Source organism: Camponotus vicinus, unplaced genomic scaffold (assembly GCF_025532165.1).
Source record: "Camponotus vicinus isolate PSW18456_S1 unplaced genomic scaffold, iyCamVici1.0 SCAF_7, whole genome shotgun sequence".
NCBI classification, from domain to species: Eukaryota; Metazoa; Arthropoda; class Insecta; order Hymenoptera; family Formicidae; genus Camponotus; species Camponotus vicinus.
Window position 1 is genome coordinate 948,811 of NW_028141979.1, and position 19,296 is coordinate 968,106.

General features: G+C 37.7%; 1 long non-coding RNA gene across 1 annotated transcript in view; it reads right to left on the minus strand.

Moving 5' to 3' along the window:
- LOC145974875 (uncharacterized) overlaps positions 1 to 14,298 on the minus strand; it is a 49,296-nt gene extending 34,998 nt beyond the window's left edge. Inside the window, exon 1 of the long non-coding RNA XR_014439832.1 lies at positions 14,262 to 14,298. This is a non-coding gene — a long non-coding RNA (uncharacterized LOC145974875). The remainder of the gene's footprint in view (positions 1 to 14,261) is intronic.
- Positions 14,299 to 19,296: the final 4,998 nt, after the last annotated feature.

Sequence of the window (19,296 nt, forward strand, 5' to 3'; positions counted from 1 at the left end):
CGTCCCTCGATCCTGGAAAATCGGGAGAAAACGTGGGCTCCAGATCCCTTTTTCGTCTCGGGCCTTTTTTTCTTTCCCTCTCATCTTCATTGTACTTTCTGTAGATTTTCCAAAATCGATCACAATGACGACGGGCAGACGACGACAAATTGCATGACTTGTCACGTCCCTTCAGCTGCTCCGATTTCTTACGCGGATAAAGAGCAGAGAGATATATATTAGCCGATATTTGTAGCCGACCAACAGTTAGTGTTTCTTTTTTTAAATTCAATTTTAATTTATCTTTAAAAAAAAATGATAAACAATGATTCGCACAAGCTTGTAATGCACGAATGAAAATGATGTTTCATCAGAGCTCTCATTGTTTTATGATATATACTAGTAATGCTGATTAAAACGATGTTTGCGATTTTATCGAAAAATAAGATCTGCGCTCGGAGAACGAAAAGCAGGGCCGACGCTTGTAAAGGATGCGGGGCTACGGGTTATTATTAAGAGCGGAGATGCGCGAGAAGGAGGAGGCCAGGCGAAGATTCCAATCGGATCGAAATATCGCGCGATGAGGTAACGCAATTGGATGACTGGTAAATTCGCGAAACCGATCGCAATTTAAATTCGAAAGTCTCGTCCGCTCCCGGAACTCCTACGTGGAGTTAAATGACATTTCGTATCGATCGATCGTTGCTCGGTCGCCCGAGATTCGCGATATACATATAGTATACAACATATACAACCTACCTACGCGCGACTCGAGGCGTTTCGATGTTAGAGCGAAATCCCGATGGCCGTGTCGACAATGGAAATCGGCGATTCGAGCCGTAAGCAACGCTGAATACAACGAAACGATATTGTCGCCAGCATTCGTTTACGTCTTAGTACACGTTAAAGATCGCGGTAAAAATCGGTGAACTCTAAAACTATGAAAATTCTTCTCTACCTTCGCTTTGCGTCTCAAGCAGCCGTCCCTATTGATAATATTTAACGTTTCATGTACTTTTTTTTTCAACAATCTTAAAGAACGCATCACGTTGAATGAACAGAGATCCATCTTCATTAAATGAATGAGATCCTCTTTTATATTGGAGGCGATAAAATATTATTCGATTTAACGTAAAAAAATTAATCATCGAGGATAACAATGCCGCTTTCAATCTCGAGGAGGAATCTTTGCTGAAGATTTCCTGAATAATACCCACTCGTTCGACGTCTTCGTCGTCAGCGGTATCCAGTCTCTGCTGTTGCAGACGCAACAGTTTCTTTTGGTGGGGAACATTTTACCAAGAAACGACTAAGCATAATATTGATATAGCCGGTGCATATGATGTGACGGTGTTGATATCGTTCGAGCGTTGATACCGCAGCTCTTCGTCCGAGGAGATCCCTCTCGCGTTCGTTCGATCCCTGGAAACTCGCTCAGGGTCAGCCACGGTTTGCGATTCAGGCGAGTTCCCTTTTCCGTCGGGCTCCCCGGGGCCCGAATAAAGCGCGGCGTGGGTGGTCGCATCGAATTTCTGCGTTTTGATTGCGTTGCACGCGCTTTCTTTCCTATTTATTTCTTTTATCACGAAACTTATCGAAACCGAAAACGTTAGATATTCTTGCGCGTCTTAAAGAAAAGAGATACGTGCAGTTATTACAATGATTACTTCATCAAAAGACTTATTCTGAGATCACAAAGATATAAGGATAAGGCTAGACAGCTCTTGAAAAATGTCTGCGTTTTTTTTTTTTGATAGACTAACACTAACAAGCATTCCTATGAATATGGAAACTTCAGCCTTCTTCCCAAGATATCACTGTTACAATGTCACGTATCCATCTGGCGACTTAGTAGAATAGATAACAGGTTCTGAGTGTTGTGATGACATCACCATCTTGCGCTATTTTGAATTTCTTTCTTCACACTTATGAAGCGGAGAAATTCAGAGAGGCGAGTTATTTATCACAAATAGTATTTATAGAAAGTGATGTTGTCTATCGATATTCCAAATACGCTTGCAAAATTTGTAAACAATTCGAGACTATATATGTTTAATGTCACTTTGGAAATCTCTAATCATTATCTCGAGAGTCCAAATTATATCTAACTTGCTCGATATGCATCTCGGCGCTTTTTCGCGTTTTACTCTTGATTCTATCGCATCCACTTTGGCCGTGATATCCTTCGAATAAATAATATCGTACGCGGCGCAAAAGGTTATCAATCCCCACGGCTGTAAATCTAATTTGCTTTATTAGGTTTTATCTGGAGCACAGTAACAAACTCGCGAATCGCCGGCGTTCGAGCGCTAAGTAACTTTAGATGTTATCGGGCGCCCATCGGCGAGCCTAATTGCGGCCGGATTAATACAAATCGATAAACGAACCCGATATGGTCTTTAGTGCGATGCGCGCCCGCCATTTGCATTTATATTGTTCTATATTGCTCGTAATAATCGGGAAACTTTACGAGTTTGCGAGACGAGGTCGCGATTGCTTCGTCAGCCGCGGATGCGATAATACCCGATCGGTTACTCCAACATGGGGCATAAACCCGTGAAGTCTTGGCCTGTCATAAAGCGACGCAATAATCTATAGCTCGTCCCTGGCCGCGGCATAATGACAATCGACCGAGGCGATCGACCCCGACGTACACAAGCACCTGGATCTGACGCGCTGACACGGCTTTTGTGGTTGCATCAGCTGTGACCATCGGGTCACTCCAGCCGGGTCACTTTCCGCGATCAGGTTCACCTGTTCGACTCAAAGACCGGCGCTCGTTCGTTCGCACCGACGATAAGTCAAGCCCTGTCCACCTGCGACCGTTCACAATGCAAGACGAGACGCACCCTGCCACTCGCCTCGCGCAGCGCAATGCGATGCAAACGGAATACCTCGCATTCTTCCGGAAGTTGAGTTATCTCCGTGAATAAATTATCTTCGTGCACTGTGGAAACGTGGCTATCAATTTAATAATAATACGATGGAGAGAATTCGTGATTAAGTCACAGGTGCGATGTGCTTTTATTTATTTCATCTCTTCATAATTGCTGAAAGTTTCACTAATTAGTGAAATATTTTATTTATTAAAATTATTTACGCGCTTATATAAGAATACTTATATAAGAATACTTTTACTCTTACTACTTTTTATTTTATTGCAAGATTTAATTTCTGGTGACGGAAGTCACATGTGACGCGATTGACAGATCGCTCAACTAGATCGCGTAAGCGATACCGCCTTGACGATCGTCTCGCCAGTAAAATCTGAGCTATTAATAACGCAGGCGAGTCGTAAGTCAACCTGATCTCTACCTGCGGCGCGATATTTCGCGCGTCCTGTTCTCGGGCAGGTTACACTGCGAGGAGGCGGTTGCCCACATAAAATTCTGGCTTGCACCTCGAGACGACGCAAGTCCGGTCGGTCGTAGCATGAAATGTACGCGATAAGGCCAGCATTTCGATCTCTCTGAATCGGATTCGAACCAGAGTCGATATCAATCGTAGTCGATAACGGAATTTTTCGCGTCGCCGACAACGATGGAAATACTAGTCGCATTTCAGTTTTATTATAGATATTATTCTATATCTTATCGATAAATTTACGCGTCCAATTCTTTCGTACGCTAAAAGGGATCTAATAATCTCAATAAATAAATCTTTTAAAAATTTCGAAAAAATTTGTGCTTTATTTTTTCATAAAAATGCACGACGACTTAAATTTTGACATTATTTAACAAGTCATGACTAAAAAATTTTGCGAATATAATTTTCGACGAGATATATCGTGCACAAAAAGTCGACGCTCCTTGTGCGATTCAACTCGATTCAATGACGCACGAGGGCAAACGAATGCACGCAACCCCACGGATTTTGTTCGGTATGCTAATCAGCCGATAAATCAGCGAGGACATCTCGACTTGCCGATTCATTATAGAAATGGCAGCTGCCAATTGGCGCGTGTGCCGATTACAACGGCTCCTCGTTGCGCACGGGGTGGCTCTTGGAGAAGAGTGAAATAGAACTGGAGCGACGTTTGACGATCGATGTCTGCTTCCGTGGGATTAAAAGTGCGATGGAAATTGGACAAGATTTATGATAACGCACACAATGCACTCGGTCCTGTTTCGGTCATTAGCTAATATCGCCATAACCGTCTCCCAACATCTAGCATCTTTGTCATTTTTCAATAATTTTACAATTTGTGACGACGAAGAATGATCCCATAATGACTCGAGCTAATTAAAAATCCTTGAACTTTTTTTCCCTTCGAATCGTGTTTTAAATTTCTCGTTTTTCTCAAAGATTTGGTAAATTCCTATATTAAGGTCTTTGATTTGGTTCAAAATTTGCATGAAACTTTCTTTCGGTTTACAATTAATAGTTATGACAATTTAAAGTCGAAGAACCTATCGATTCTCTATTTTGCATATTAGAAAACTGATTAATGAACTGATAATTATATATTTGGTTTGATTAGATATTTTGGGGTGAAGGTGCAGGAGGAGAAGCTCTATTCTTTTTTCGTCTGTTCATTTATTTAAAATTTTTATCATTATATATATATGTCATATGAAGAAAATCATCAATGCAAAAACTAACAATCTTTTCATCGCTCATTTTGGATATATTTTTACAGTTACTTATCGTGAAACTATAGCAAAGTTAGTTGAAGAAATACATTTTTTTTTAAGAGAAATTTCATGTACTTTTATAAAATGCCATTTTATGACTTTTTTCCAAGGACAACATATTGTTTCCCAGGCTTAAAAATATTATAATTCTTAATTGTCGGCCGATAGAAAGGTTCATGTAAATTTTCAGGCAATCGAAGACCCTAGTAAAGAAATTTAGCAAAAATTTCAATTCTATTTGTACCTTTGACAGCGCAAAGTATTATGGCGGATGTTGAGGTCCGACGAGAACATCGTAATGCGTGTCTCGTCGCCGAGTCCCTCTTCGCGGCACGCGCGACAAAATGCACAAACAGATGTCCAACGACTCTGTCGATAGGCGAGAACGACGTATCGGCTTTTGCTATCTAACGATGCGTTCACAGAACCATCCATCCCAATCTGCCCGAGGCGCGCGCGCGCGTTAACTTTCCGTCCAACTTTCTTTCGCGCTGCCATTTATCAAGCGCGCATTAATATATTCCCGAAGCGGTGCAGCTGCCGAGGACGAGCATGTCCCGGCCTACAATGGGCTGGAAAGGGATGGAAATGATTTTCCGCGACCGAGAGTACGGATCTACACGTACGTGCTCGGATAGAATGCGAGGCTGAACGCGATAACGCAGGGAAAAAAGAGAGGGCGAACGGATAGGAGAAATGGGCGGCGGTGGTTAGGTGGCGGTTTTCAATCGACAATCAATGAAGCGCGTCCGCTGGATTAAAGGTCCAACGAAGAGAGATGGATCTAGATTCGCGGTACTGACTGAGCCAATCGGATCTGGTTCAAGGAACCCCGGGGACCGCGGATGGTATTTGCAATGCAAAACAGGGACTACCGGACGAGACGGGCGCGCACACACGGCCATACGCGTCCTTTTCCATCGCAGGACTCGCCCTCCTTGTCGCGCCACGACACATGGCTACGTCCGATTATTTAGATATGCAGATGATCCGCCGGGCGAGAGAGAGAGAGAGAGAGAGAGAGAGAGAGAGCAAAACAGGAGGAAGGAGGATAGAACGGGACGCCTCACCTTCGCTCTTTTCAGTCGACGCGCGTGTGTGTATGTGTGTGTCTTGAAAAGGGTGTTTGCCGCCCTTTTCGCTCCTCGCGCGAGCGAAACCCCCCGTTCCCTCTGAAAAAACCCCCCACGCTATGCTCGCCGCGGAGGGAGCTCATTGTTGGCTACCGTCAGGAATTTGCATGTCGACGCACTTTTCGACGCGCGTCTGCGAATAGGGTGGTCCTAGGATTCAGATAACAAAGTTATCCCCCACTTTGCGAGGCTCGGATGCTCATTTTTCGAGATGTACATTGCCTCGCACTCTGATTAACGAGCCGTCATGATCCGGAAGACAAATGTATTAAACTTCGATATTGTAGTATATATAAAAAAATAAAATTTTTTTCCTTTATAAAATTAGTCAATTTTCACTAAAAATAAAGCGTGAAAAAAAAAATATGATACCATAATATTTTTATTAGCTTTACCTTTCAAGAAATAGTATTTACCTCTTTTGCAAGCAAAATAAAATATTTAATTTAGTAAATGTTGTGAGAAAATCTAATACAAATTTAACACAAAATTCTTATTTATTGTAGTTAATATATTTTGAAAAACAAAAATATTACAAGTAGAATAAATTATGAAATATTGTATTTTTTACGTTAAAGGAATATAAATGTCTTGTATTCATTTGAACGTTTTTCTTTTCGTTTATATTCTACTTCTGAAGTGCATTTCTTGTCATATTCCAATATTAATCAGCAAGCATGAGATGCGAAATTGAATATTTTTGTAAATTCTAAAAAAAGCTATATCATGAAAACGATATAGTTAACTAAGAGTTTTAAATATCATATTCTTTTTTTATATGAAAATTAATAAGAATTGACTATTTTATAGGCGGAAATATTTTTCATATTCAGTATTATTTGTGACATTCACACACATCGTAATATGTAACTAATCATTTAAAACGAAGATTGTCGTTCATCGTGTCGAATAAATTGATTCGTCTGTCCGTTCGGATTAACGTCGACATCCGGTAGCTTCAGTCAATCGCAACGATTTCTTTCTTCGCGCTCGACAAAAACGTGCTTTGAAACAGATAGAGTTGTAAAGCATTCGCGTCAGGAAGCTACCAGTTTTTCCGTGCACGTCGCTTCCCCCGGGAGGGGGAAAACGATGACGACAGGATTTACGCAAAAACTTGCATAAAAGTAACGTTTACATTACCGTTTATTTTTTTCGTTACGATGCCAAAAAGCTAATTGCCCATATAATGGAAAAATTTTTATTATCTCGATATTTTTAGGTCGATTTATTCACCTTAACATCCAGCTGGTTCTGAATATTTTGGAAATATCTGTCAGATTTCGGCGATATTTCAAACAATTTCTAAGTTAGATCTTTTGCGGGAAAAAAGCATAATCTAATTTAGTAGTAAATACTTGTTATGATAATAAAAAAAAAATCTGTTTTCGAGAAAAATGCAATAAATTTTTTATCAGATTCACCCTGTATGTGTAATGGTTCCAAAGTATAAGGGGGGAGGATTAATATTCATATTACGCTTACTAATTATACAAGAAGTATAATAGTTATATCCCTCAAAATAAAGACGTATTTCTCGAAAACCTTGATAGAGGGAAGGTGTCAAGTCTTAATGGACGTGAGAGCGAGGAGGGGAGGGGAGGGGACACGCGCTAACCTAGAACGCCGTTTGCATACGAGATCACGCGTGTACACACGCCTCTACTCGCGCTCGTGCGCGTACACGCGACCAATTCACCGTTCATGCGGTACAAGGACCGACTTTTTAACGTTCATATACTTTGATGTTAAATATATCGTATGCGATATTTTCTTATGGAAACTGGAAAAACCGAGATAATAAATTCTCTTTTTTACACGGTTGATTAATTGTATCGTTAAAAAAAAAAATTAAGGATATATCACATGTATGTGATTACGAGTATAATTATGATAGAATGCAGCGTGAATAAATAGAGGCGACGTGTGCGATTGTGACAGCGCGCATTAATACTTAATACGCGAACGTTACTCGTGCGGAACACGTGCTTCCTATTTCCGCGGTTTCGCCGGAGCGAATCGTAAGCGTAGGTTGCCCCTTGCTCGAGACGCTAATGAAACGGGGACACACGATTGAGATCTCGTTCCAGCGAAATCTCAGAACTTGTTCGCTGCGCTAAACACTACGTGATTATTTATAGCAGCGTATTAAACGTCGAAAAAAATAATACGCGCGCATTCCGCGGAAATATTAATTTATTAAGTCAAGCGTATCCTCAATTAAAGCAGTTTTGAGACTGCGGTATTATGCGTATAACATAGTAAAAGACTAAAAATTGTGTAAGGAATATACGTAAAAATATTTATTTTAATTTCGTATCAAATGCAGAGAGAGAATTTAAATTTTACGACTGGGTGATTTTGATTTATGTAATTTCTTACAGTTCATAATTTTTGTTACATTCTCGAAATATATCGGTCGTTATTTTTGCTACGGCAGAACGTTGCAAACTTTCTCTAGTAATAGGTATATAAAGAGAGTGAAACTATATTTGTGTCCACATCTGGTTATGCGAGTTTCAGCCTTTAACAATATTTAATAGTCCTCGATCGCGCGATCGCGTGTTCCGCGTATGTTACTTTCATAACAGTCTCGTGCGTTTGACAAACGGTGCGATGATATCATAATAAAATAATTGAAGATTCGGGAACGGTGTCGATTAATAAGATCGTCAACTAGGCTTAACATCGTTGATGGGGTTCCGACTCGCGAATTGCACTTCTCGAGCCAACTCGGTAGCCAACTTGGCAACTGACGCGAGATATCACGTCGAGAGCAGAATCGCGTGGGCGGTCTTACGTACGTCCGAGCTCTATCATTGCTTTATCGCGGCTCGATCGAAATCGCCTCGCTTCACGAGCGGAGCTTTGAAAAAGACATAATCTCAATCTGTATTGTATTGTTGTTGCACCGTGATTACGATATCGACAGATCAGTCGTCAAGATGATAGAACGATAGAGCCATAAGCAAACTTTCTTTCTGACACTTCCTTCCTTTTTTGCGTTGTAAGTTACGTCGAAGGACGTGGAAGGATACGAAGGAGGCGATGATCAATGCCTCGCCAAGTGTCAACCGGCCGATAACGAGAACCGCGTATCTCTCCGATTTCTCCAAACCGTCAATCATTGGGACCGCAGAGCTATGCGCATACCTGGCCAGTTTCATTACGGATCTCGCGAAAGTAGAAACTTTCTCAGACATATTTTTGCGCGCTTCGAATTTAAATGCAATTTAAAGGCGAATCCAAAGTCCATGTTAACGCATCATATTTCTTGCGAGATCCAAAATGGATGAAATCATTCGTAAAATCGTCAACAGGAGACGTCTCTGAATCCTTTCTTCTCTTTTTGACGTATTAATACACGTGGTAGACACACACGTTGGCCGTACGTGCATAGTTGGTCGATGACAGTCGGCGTTTCTCTGACGATTTTCACAAAAGAAATGTCGACGGCGGCAAAGTATGATACCTGCATTCCATCGGTTGCAACATGTGTGTCATACGAGACGTGCTTTGATTTTCTATCGTTTCGATCGGGCCAGCCCTCGCTGTGGCTTATTTACGCGGCACGAGTCGGCGACACTTCGGTAAGTCGTACAGCAAAAAGAAAAACAGTCAACTATTCATGTTTGAACTAGTCACCGGGTATCAAATCGCTATCGACGCATTTCGCAAGCGGCGACACTGAAATCATACTGATTCATTCCTCGACTTATAAATTCTACAACTTGGGCGAGCGGTTAAGCGCATGAAGGAGAAAAAAAAACGCAAGTGGATTTACCAAATGCCGTTATCTGTCACGTGAGTGTCTATCTATTTCGAGCACCTGAAATGATTGGTATTTGCGAGACGCTATATGTATTTTCCATTAATTATCATCCGTATAAAATGTGCTATAAAATATGAGCGTTTGTTCTCTCACGTCGGAGACAATACCTTTATTTCCGATGCAGACGCGCGTTTTCGATTTCAAGCAACCGCATGCTGTGTGTGTGCAAGATCCGCCATCATGTCGATACAAGGTGTTTCAGGAAGAATGGTCAGTATTTTAGGACATAACTGTACATGTAACAAATTTAAAAAAATAAAATAAAATAAATAAATAAATTTAATAAAAATAAAATAATATATAAAATAAATAAAATATAAAATAAATAAATTTAATAAAAATAAAAAAAATTAATAAATTTTATTTTTAATCATAATTTTTATTTATTTTAAATCTTCAACTTTATTACAAGTTTAAAATAGGACGACCACGCCGTATCTTTATAATCATCCAGAATATATGACACATGTTTATATAAACATTTTTATTTAAAATGACAATTATGCCCAAGAACACTGAGTCACTCCTCTTGAAACACCTTATATATGTACATGTATATATATGTAGTTGGCACGCTCGGGCATCAGCGGGGAGGGAAAGGTGCAGAAGAAAGGGTTGATAGAGCTCCGGAGCGGGCACGATTAACACGTGTCACGCGTCACCCAACACACGTACACGCGCGCGCTCATCTATCTTTCCACACTCGCGCGGATCCGCGGGGCGCACACGCGAGCTATCGCGTATGTCGCGTAGGTAAGGCCGACAGTCCATATATCTAAAAGCGGACCCGCTGCCAGTCACCATGTAGGACAATAAAGGACGGAGGTGGTAACGTAACGTTTCCATATACACATTCCTGGGCGGCGACAGCGCGCTCGCTTTGCGGCCGTTTAAGAATTTCTCGTCGTGTACTGGAACCGAGGTGCGACACCGCGCATTTCAATCGCCCGACACGCGTCAACGCTCGCCACGAAAATTCGCCGTTCCTGACGTAAGAAATAATGGTAAAATCAAGTCTTGCGCTCGGCCTTAATTCACAGGCATATTTATTTCCGCGGAGGAGAGAGAGAAATGCAAATTCGATAACGCGCACGTTTTAAAAACCAAATAAATGTTATCCATTATTTATGATCAATAAAATAAATTTGCATTAATTTTAAATTTCTAAGAAAAATATCCTAGAAGTTTTTATTCCTAGATTTTTTATTTTATTTTAAAATCTCAACTTTTTATTTTTTAATATAATTCTGACGAAAGAGATTTATTTTGGCGACGTTTAATCTTGGAAAAGAATTTGTACTAATGAAATAAGAATATAATTAAACGGTGAATTATGTTTATCACAGCTGTAATAAAATATAAAGCACTTTTTAGCATGAGAGAAATTTTTCTTCCGTCAGAACCATTTGTTGCAGTCCATTTGCGGTCCATTTTGCGGACTATATTTGCATACTTTCAATTGCGAGCATCATCTTCTCCAAAATCGATTAATAACGTATACCTCGTGACATATCTGTTCGTAAATAGATAAGAAGACATTTCTCGGTACAAACGCGACAAATCCTTTCACAGAAAAATGAATGGAGCTTCAGTCGTATACGAACGTTCCGTTGAACGCACGAAACCTCCATTCACACTAAGAAATTGTTGTACGGCCGCGGAAACGAGCCGGCCATCTATATTTAACTTGTCGACCGGCGACAGGAAGAAGGCTCGACGTGCTCGTCACATCGTCTCCGAAGACATTTTAAGATACCACCGCCTTTTTCTTCCTCAACAAGTCCCGTCACATTTACCATTCCGTAAGACACCAACGTCTTTTACTCGCGGACAAACATTATGCCGACGAGAAATATTCCTCTTCCCATGCATTCTGATTACTACATTTTCATGATGATGCTCCAGAGAGATCTCTATTATTAATGTTATTTTAATTTCTCCCAAAATCTCTTTATACTTGTATATTAAATATTATGTGTCTCTCTTTCTCTCGTAAAATTTATTTTTATCATATATATTAATTTTATTTATCATATATATTTAAAAAATTTTTAAGATTTCCTTGGATGCTGTTGTAAAAAAGCAACTCGATGTTGAAACGGCCGTGTGTAAGTATCTTTAATCGACCCATTGTCTTGTTTCTCCTTTGTTCGCTTTCGTAGCCGCGGGTGAAAACTTGGTCAAAACCGATCGCTAATGCCCGCAACTTTTCGCGGCACGCATATTGTTAACCAAAATCGCGATAAAGCGTGCGGAAACGCAACCTTTGCCTTTCCTCGAAGAGAAGGGTAACATCTGATAGAGTCATCATTAATTGCCTTACTTATCTCGTTTTATGAAAAAATAAATTTCAATTAGACAGATTTAGCACCGAACCGATTAAAAGATCATTAAAAAATAAATTTTAAAAATGGAAATCCATATGCGAGAGATACGTATATCTGTGTTAATACGATCGTTTCATTGGTAAAACGAGTCGAACGAGCGGAAAAAATCACTGGCCGTTATAGCGAGATGAGGGAAAAATCGGTCGATGCCGCCGCAAATTCCTCTTCTCGGTCTCTTTTCTCCGAAACCGGTACTCACGGTATCTGTTCTTAATCCAGAAACGATTAATAATCCGAGAATACGCGAAACTCTGGCCGCTGTCGTATAATTCTCGAGCGAATCGGTGAGAAACCAGCCACTGACGCTTTTTTTCCCAATTAAAACCGCGTCGTGGTTTCCGCGAGATTCAACAAAATCGCTCGACAAGAAGGGCGTCGCCCAAGGATTCTCACGCGTCCTGGAACAGGAAGAACAGGACTTTGGGATCGCTTTAATTGCACGCCGTTAATTAGGCGTCGTTAACTAGCTAACCGATTGAGAGATGAGACCAATAAACACTAGCAATAATATGCTATCGTTTTTTTGCTATCGCGATAACCAAAGACGAAGCAACACTTATCGTAGCCGGCTATTTCATCAAATCATGATAAGGAATCCTAATTATATAATATTTAAAAAAAATATTTTGTTACTATATTTACTTTAATAAATTAATTATCAGAGCTTTTGTAAGCAAGCAAGCTTTATGTATGTCCACTTAATTAATAGCTAGAATAATTGTTCTAACAAATAAGTTATTGTTTCAAAATTTTTTGGATTGAAAATTTTATCATTGTTCTTTTAACATCTTTTTCATTTCTGTACTAAAATAATTATAATTTACGATAATTTATTTATTTAAAAATAAATACCTTAGGAACTTAAAAAAGATTCATTTCTTGAAGACTCACTTATCTCTCTATATCCATTAAAATAAGTTTATTCCTCGATTTTTAAAAGAATGATTAGATACATTACTTCAAAATTTATTTCCAAACATCTTTTCGAAAATATTAAATACGTTTCAATTGCTTCTTTTTTAAGACTTTCTCGATTTTTCAACGTACAATATCTAACAATGGGAAGCAACTGTGGAGAGCTTATTGCGTGAGACGCAGAGTGGGATGCAAAAATTTTTCGAGATTGAATTATATAGAAATTTTTATAAGGTTATTTAGTTCGAAATTTATTTCAAAATTGATGTAACATAATGAATATAAATAATAGAGGAATCATAGGATAAAGGATAAATACTTCTCTATAGTATAATAAACCTATAGTATAATAAATAGTTGATCATAAAAATTTTATTAATCTTGATTTTTATAACAAACTTTTTTTAAAAGCAAGAAGTTTTAAAACTATACTTAATTTTGAACAATAAATAACATTTTAATCAACACAATAATTATTATTACTATTGACAACAATTTATTGATAATTGTCAACAATAATAATAATTTGACATATAGGGTTATATCAATTATTATTCCTGCTACTTCGACATGTCTCCAACTCAAGTTACTATATTTCCCTATACGAATGCGTAGAACGAATCTTATTGGTGAATCATTTTTGCTTCTTAGTTCCGCTCGCAGCCAATGAGAGCACGTATAGACGAAATAATATTGTTTTTCCGATTTTTATTAATAGAATGAAGAATGATAATTATATGTTCTAAACCATCCTTGGTTAATAAAAAACTGATGTGCAAAAGATGACACCGAATTATGTTATTGTTATCGAGAAAAGTGGTAACAACCGATCCGAGCTCGGTGAAACGCATACGCCCTCCGTCTTTTGCCAACCGTAGGTTGGCAGCAGTCGGGAGTAAAAAATCGCAAAAATCGCTCGACGAGATTTCAAAATCCTTTCGACCGAGTAAGATTATAATTGCGAGTAATACGTACGCTACGACGCGATGCCTTCCCGACGCAATTATCGAGTATGCATCGAACTTTATGGGACAGAGAACTAGCCTAATACTTATAGTATTATATAGGTATATTACGTTCTTGACCGTTTCTTCGGACACTCACTCGAGGTAGCTCCGGGCTGGCGAAACCAGAGCTCTCTCGACCTCGCGCTCGCTCCCTTTCTGTCCCCCCTCTGCAGAAATTCCCCTTCATCCTCTTTGCAATCCAAGAGATACGAGCGTTTGTTCGCACATACGTGTCGTTCACGTTCATGAGTTTATGCAGCGATATAATAATAATAACAATAATAGTAATAGTAATACTATTATTATTATAAACAATATAATTTCATAAATTTCAATTATCTCGAAATTGTAAGATAAGACATAATTTGACTCACCAGTGGATGCGCAGAGTTGTAATACAAATGTTGATCTGTAAACAGAAATATTCAAAGTAATAATAGAGCACCTTATGCGAAATAATTAATATTTTGAAATATAATTATTGCACGTAATTATACTATATATTTACCAAGAAAAAAATTATTAATTTTTACAAAATATAATAAATAAAAAACCTATTTTATTTATAATATTTCTTATTTTATGTATAATTTAATTGTAATTATATAAATTTTAAACATATTATATATGTAAAAAATAATTTTAAATTTATAATTATTATCACAGGAATAAGCGAGCAATTAGTTTTTCAAAAATAATTAATAATAAGCTAAATAAGTTATTAATGACTTATACCTTGTAGTTGTTCCGCCATCACCCGATGCTTCCCCAGGCCTTCTCCTCTTCTCTTGTTCATCTTTTTTGGTTGCTTTCTTATGGCACTCATACTGTATTTCCTCGCGAATTAACACGATTCGAATCGAATCACGCGTGCACTAATTAACAGAATACAACGCGCGATATTTTGCACGACACTCCCGAGCACTCGTGTGGCACACACTTTATTATTATATAATTAAAACCGCATTTGAACTTTATTAATCGCGTCACAATGTTTAATAAGATTCGATCTTTATGACGTGATATTCAATGAAAAGTCTGAAATTGGTATCGGCGATTTATTTTTTTAAAATCGCGAATTCAAATAGAATTAAAATTTCGATTCATAAAAATTCATAAAAATAGATGTAATGAATTTTTCGAGAATATGTAATTAAAATTCAATACGCAGATATGTACTACATATTTTGAACATATTATTCGAATTAGATTGCCTCGAGGCAATGATTATTTATTGCATGATTTATTCCTTTAAAGTCGGAATACGTTCAATAAGAAGTAATATGTTCAAAATGAATATCACGGCACAAAGATCGAGTCTTATTATCATTATTATCGTTAATTGTTAATAGATAATTGTTATATTTATAGAAAATGATTATATTCAACATCTTGCGTAGTACTTGTCGCGATTTTGTTTCGAGAATTAATGCGACGACACACAGAACGCTCGCGCACTTGAGCCTCGCCGCGTCAAGGACAAGGTCACGATCTGTATACATATAAAATACTATACTAGAATCGAACATATCGGAAATTCATCGTATATTTATCGTCACTACGCAATATTTAACATACTACTAAATAGATTTATGCGAGAGAATAATTGTATTTGCTAATTTTATTTTTTCTTTCTTCTGCCTTGTACGATTCGTGTATTATTGTACTTTCTTGATCCGAAAATGAGGCAAATTATATCTAAATGAGCGAAAAATTCAAAGCACGGTACGAAATATATTCGCAACAAAAAAAGTCCAAATATTATATTATATTAAATAAACATATTTTTTTTATAATAGAATACTAATATAATTATATAGTATGAACGTTAAAAATATTTCGTGGCGGCAATGAAATTGTCACACAGTATTATTGTAATGTAAATAATTATCGTGATCATTTGCTTATTACAGTTAGCAATTAACAAAATATTTAACAAACTACAAAATAAATTCACACGTGAATATTTTATTTTCTTTAAATTTTAATTTAATCGTTAATAAATGATTGATGTAGCATGGCTTTAATTACTCTATTTTTACGATTCATATATTATTCTTTCTTAATCTGAAAATGGGACAGACAAATTACATCTATGTAAATCAGCAAATAATCCGAAGCACAATGCGAAATACATTTGAATCCAAACTATAAGAATAATATTAGATATATTGTAATAGAGTATTTTTTTTAAATATAATTGCGTAAAACGTTAAATATTTCGTGGTGGCAAAGAAATAATCGTCACGGTATTATTGTAATGTAAATAGAGTGTGACGCTCGTATTCTGCGGCGTCACACGCGCTATTGTTTACACGGGCGATCACTCTATTATCATTCGTTTGGCGAGATTCGAACGAGTAGGTAGGGGGAGAGACGCTCCGTATTATTATGTCGCGTTACTTTTCGCGACGTATAACTGCGATAATACGAGATGCTAAATGCGATCATTTGCTAATTACAATTAGCAATTAACGATTATACGTGTCGACGTGTCGTACATATTTCGCATTTAATCGAAGTTATTTCATGTGACTTATTCCTTCGAAATAAATAAAAATATATCGATTTCGCAGGATTTGTGTTATGAAATATACACGCAATATTAAATTTTGATAACCTATTTTCGGACGATTAATCTCATTAATTCAACTTGTGCACAGTATTAACGTGAAATGACATGTTGCGATGTGACATAATTAATTAATACGATCTTGATTAATTACATAATAATAAAGTGCACATCGCATGTGATTGACGGGAGTGCCGTATAAAGTATCGTGCGATTGTATTTTAGTGCTTACGATTGATTGTGTTTTCGCGAGTGAGTGTGAAGCAGCCGAAACATCAACAAGAGAAGGATGAAGGAGGAAGCCCGGGATGACAACGAAGCAATCATGAGGTACGTAACTTGTAATTTACATAATTTAGTATTTTTCATTTATTATTATTTTAATTAAAACTAATTGCTCACGCTAATTTTCGCCAACAATTAATAATCCATTTTATATCATTACGTACATTAATTTAAAATATTATAAACTTGATATTTTAAAACTCCGGTACAAAGACGTAAAACATTTAATAAAACATTTTTAGTAAAAAATAATTATTTTTTTAATAGATAAATATATAAAACATTTCGATATATCGTTCAAGTATTATAATTACTTAAATAATTTATGGTAGCAAAAAAAAAATATAAATCATAAAGAGAGAAAGAGGGAGAGGAAGACGGGATTAGAGGGTCTCGAAAGAGCGGAGAAGCAAGAAATGCTGGAAACTGGATATCCAGTTTGTCCAGGACGGGAAGCGATAGTCGTGCTCGAGATATCGCGCGTTCCACTTTACATCTGCTTCTCGGGACCGAGGAATAAATCGACGGACACAAAACTCTCGCGGCGTAAGCGCGAGATAACGCATCCAGAATCGATCGTCGGATGCCCGGAGGATTATTTTATGACCGTAAGTGGGCCATGAAATCGGAGGGATCGTACGCACATCGGGCATTTATCGCCGGATTCGCCGGGGAATCCTGCTTATTCCTCCTCCCCCTCTTCGCTCTCCTCTCTCCTCCCCCGGTCGTACTTCCGATTTCCCTCTTAAATCTTAAATTACGTTCAGAAGAGAGAATTCTTGGATAAGAGAATCTGTAGCTGTCGATACCGTTACAAGCATCAACGCGCCTTGTATAAGTTCTTACGTTCAGCCGCGATCGAGCGCCCCATTTAATTCAGATCTCGCGCGACAATCCGATAAAATGGCGCGACTTTTAAGGATAAATACGGAATTAGTGGACACTTAAATATTGGAGGAAAGGAGGGAATGAAAGGATGTTGCGAAACGTTTATGCAGATATCGGTGATAAGCGTCGAGCAAATGACCAGCAAGGATTCCTAGCTCGGTTACAAAGGAATGTCAAGGGCCAGTATCGTGTATCCTATTGCTCCCGATATTTAGTAGCCGTGGCGGTCGTGGCAGTCGATCCTGGCCGATCGTGGCGAACGATCGCGACCGGTCGGTCGGCGGTGTCGTTAACGGCGAGTATTTCAAGTCCGTGCCCAGTCACGATGGCCTCGAAATTCGCGGTAGTCATCATAAATCTACGGATCTAAACGCTCTCAATGGCACAATCCGGCCGATCTAACAAGTTGCGCGAATAACATCGGCTTGGGGCCCATTAAGATCGATAGGAAAAATCCGGGAGATCGATATACCGCCGTTGAAACGTGACAATGAACAGTTAAAATTGGTCCAGCATTGCGTTGTTAACGCGTTAATAACGCACCGGGTACAATTAATGGCATTGATTGGAATCGCGATTCTGCCATGACATCGTGAACCCATATTGTCGATTTTTTCTTTCTTAGAGGATTTAGAATTGGAAATTGAAGTTATAAAAAATATATATAATAAATATAATAAATTCAAATATATAATAAATTCAAAGTTAGAATTATTTTAATTAAAATAAAAAAGATGTATATGTATTTAATTAGAATTATTTAAAAGTTAATAATAAATAATTGTGAAAATTTGAATTATAACGGTAATCTAGTTTACGAGTACTGTTTTGCCTCTCGCAATTTTACGTCTACACAAGGTCGGGAAATAACCTGCCAGGATCGTCGATTATTATAATTTCCGTCACGATATGAATCTGCGATATTGCTCGTTGTACGTATGCTCTAGTTTCGACCTAACCGGTGTATACCGTTTGCGGATCTAGATCTCGAACAGGCATGATTCGCGATAACCGCGAGGAGAGACGTAAATTCTGCTTTTCTACGAGGTTTTTCTAGATTATTAAAATACCAGCACTAAATAGAATCAGGTTTCGTGTTCCGGATTATCGCCGCCAAAGGTATGAAACACTATCGGTCACCGTGACTATTTCAGGATTATTAATCTTGGCCGTCGATTAGTACGATTTGTAATAGAAGTAATGGCAAAAAATGAGACTTAAAAGAGATGTATCACATTGATGAAACTATTAATAAAACTTTTAATTTTTAATGACTTTGTTTTCAAAGATAAAACGTAATATTTGAATTTAATACTTGGAAACTAGACTAGCTATTATCATATTATATATTTTTTTAGCTTTACAATATTAGCTTAACTTTAGCATTAATACTTGTGTGTTGATCCAGTTCTCTTTTAATTTTTTAAAATTTCTTTTTAAATTTTTTATCGCAACGAAACGAGGAAGAAAAATAACGTTCAATATTTATTAATTTTGAAAGAAAAATTTTGTACGATCTTTGATCGAAGAATCGCGAGATGCAGTGAACGAGCCATAAAAGATGCATTTTATGCGCAAAATTCTGCGAGCGCTGAAAAACAGATGTATTATATTGAAAAAATGATTAATGAAATTTTCATGCCATTTATTTTCAGAGATAAAAA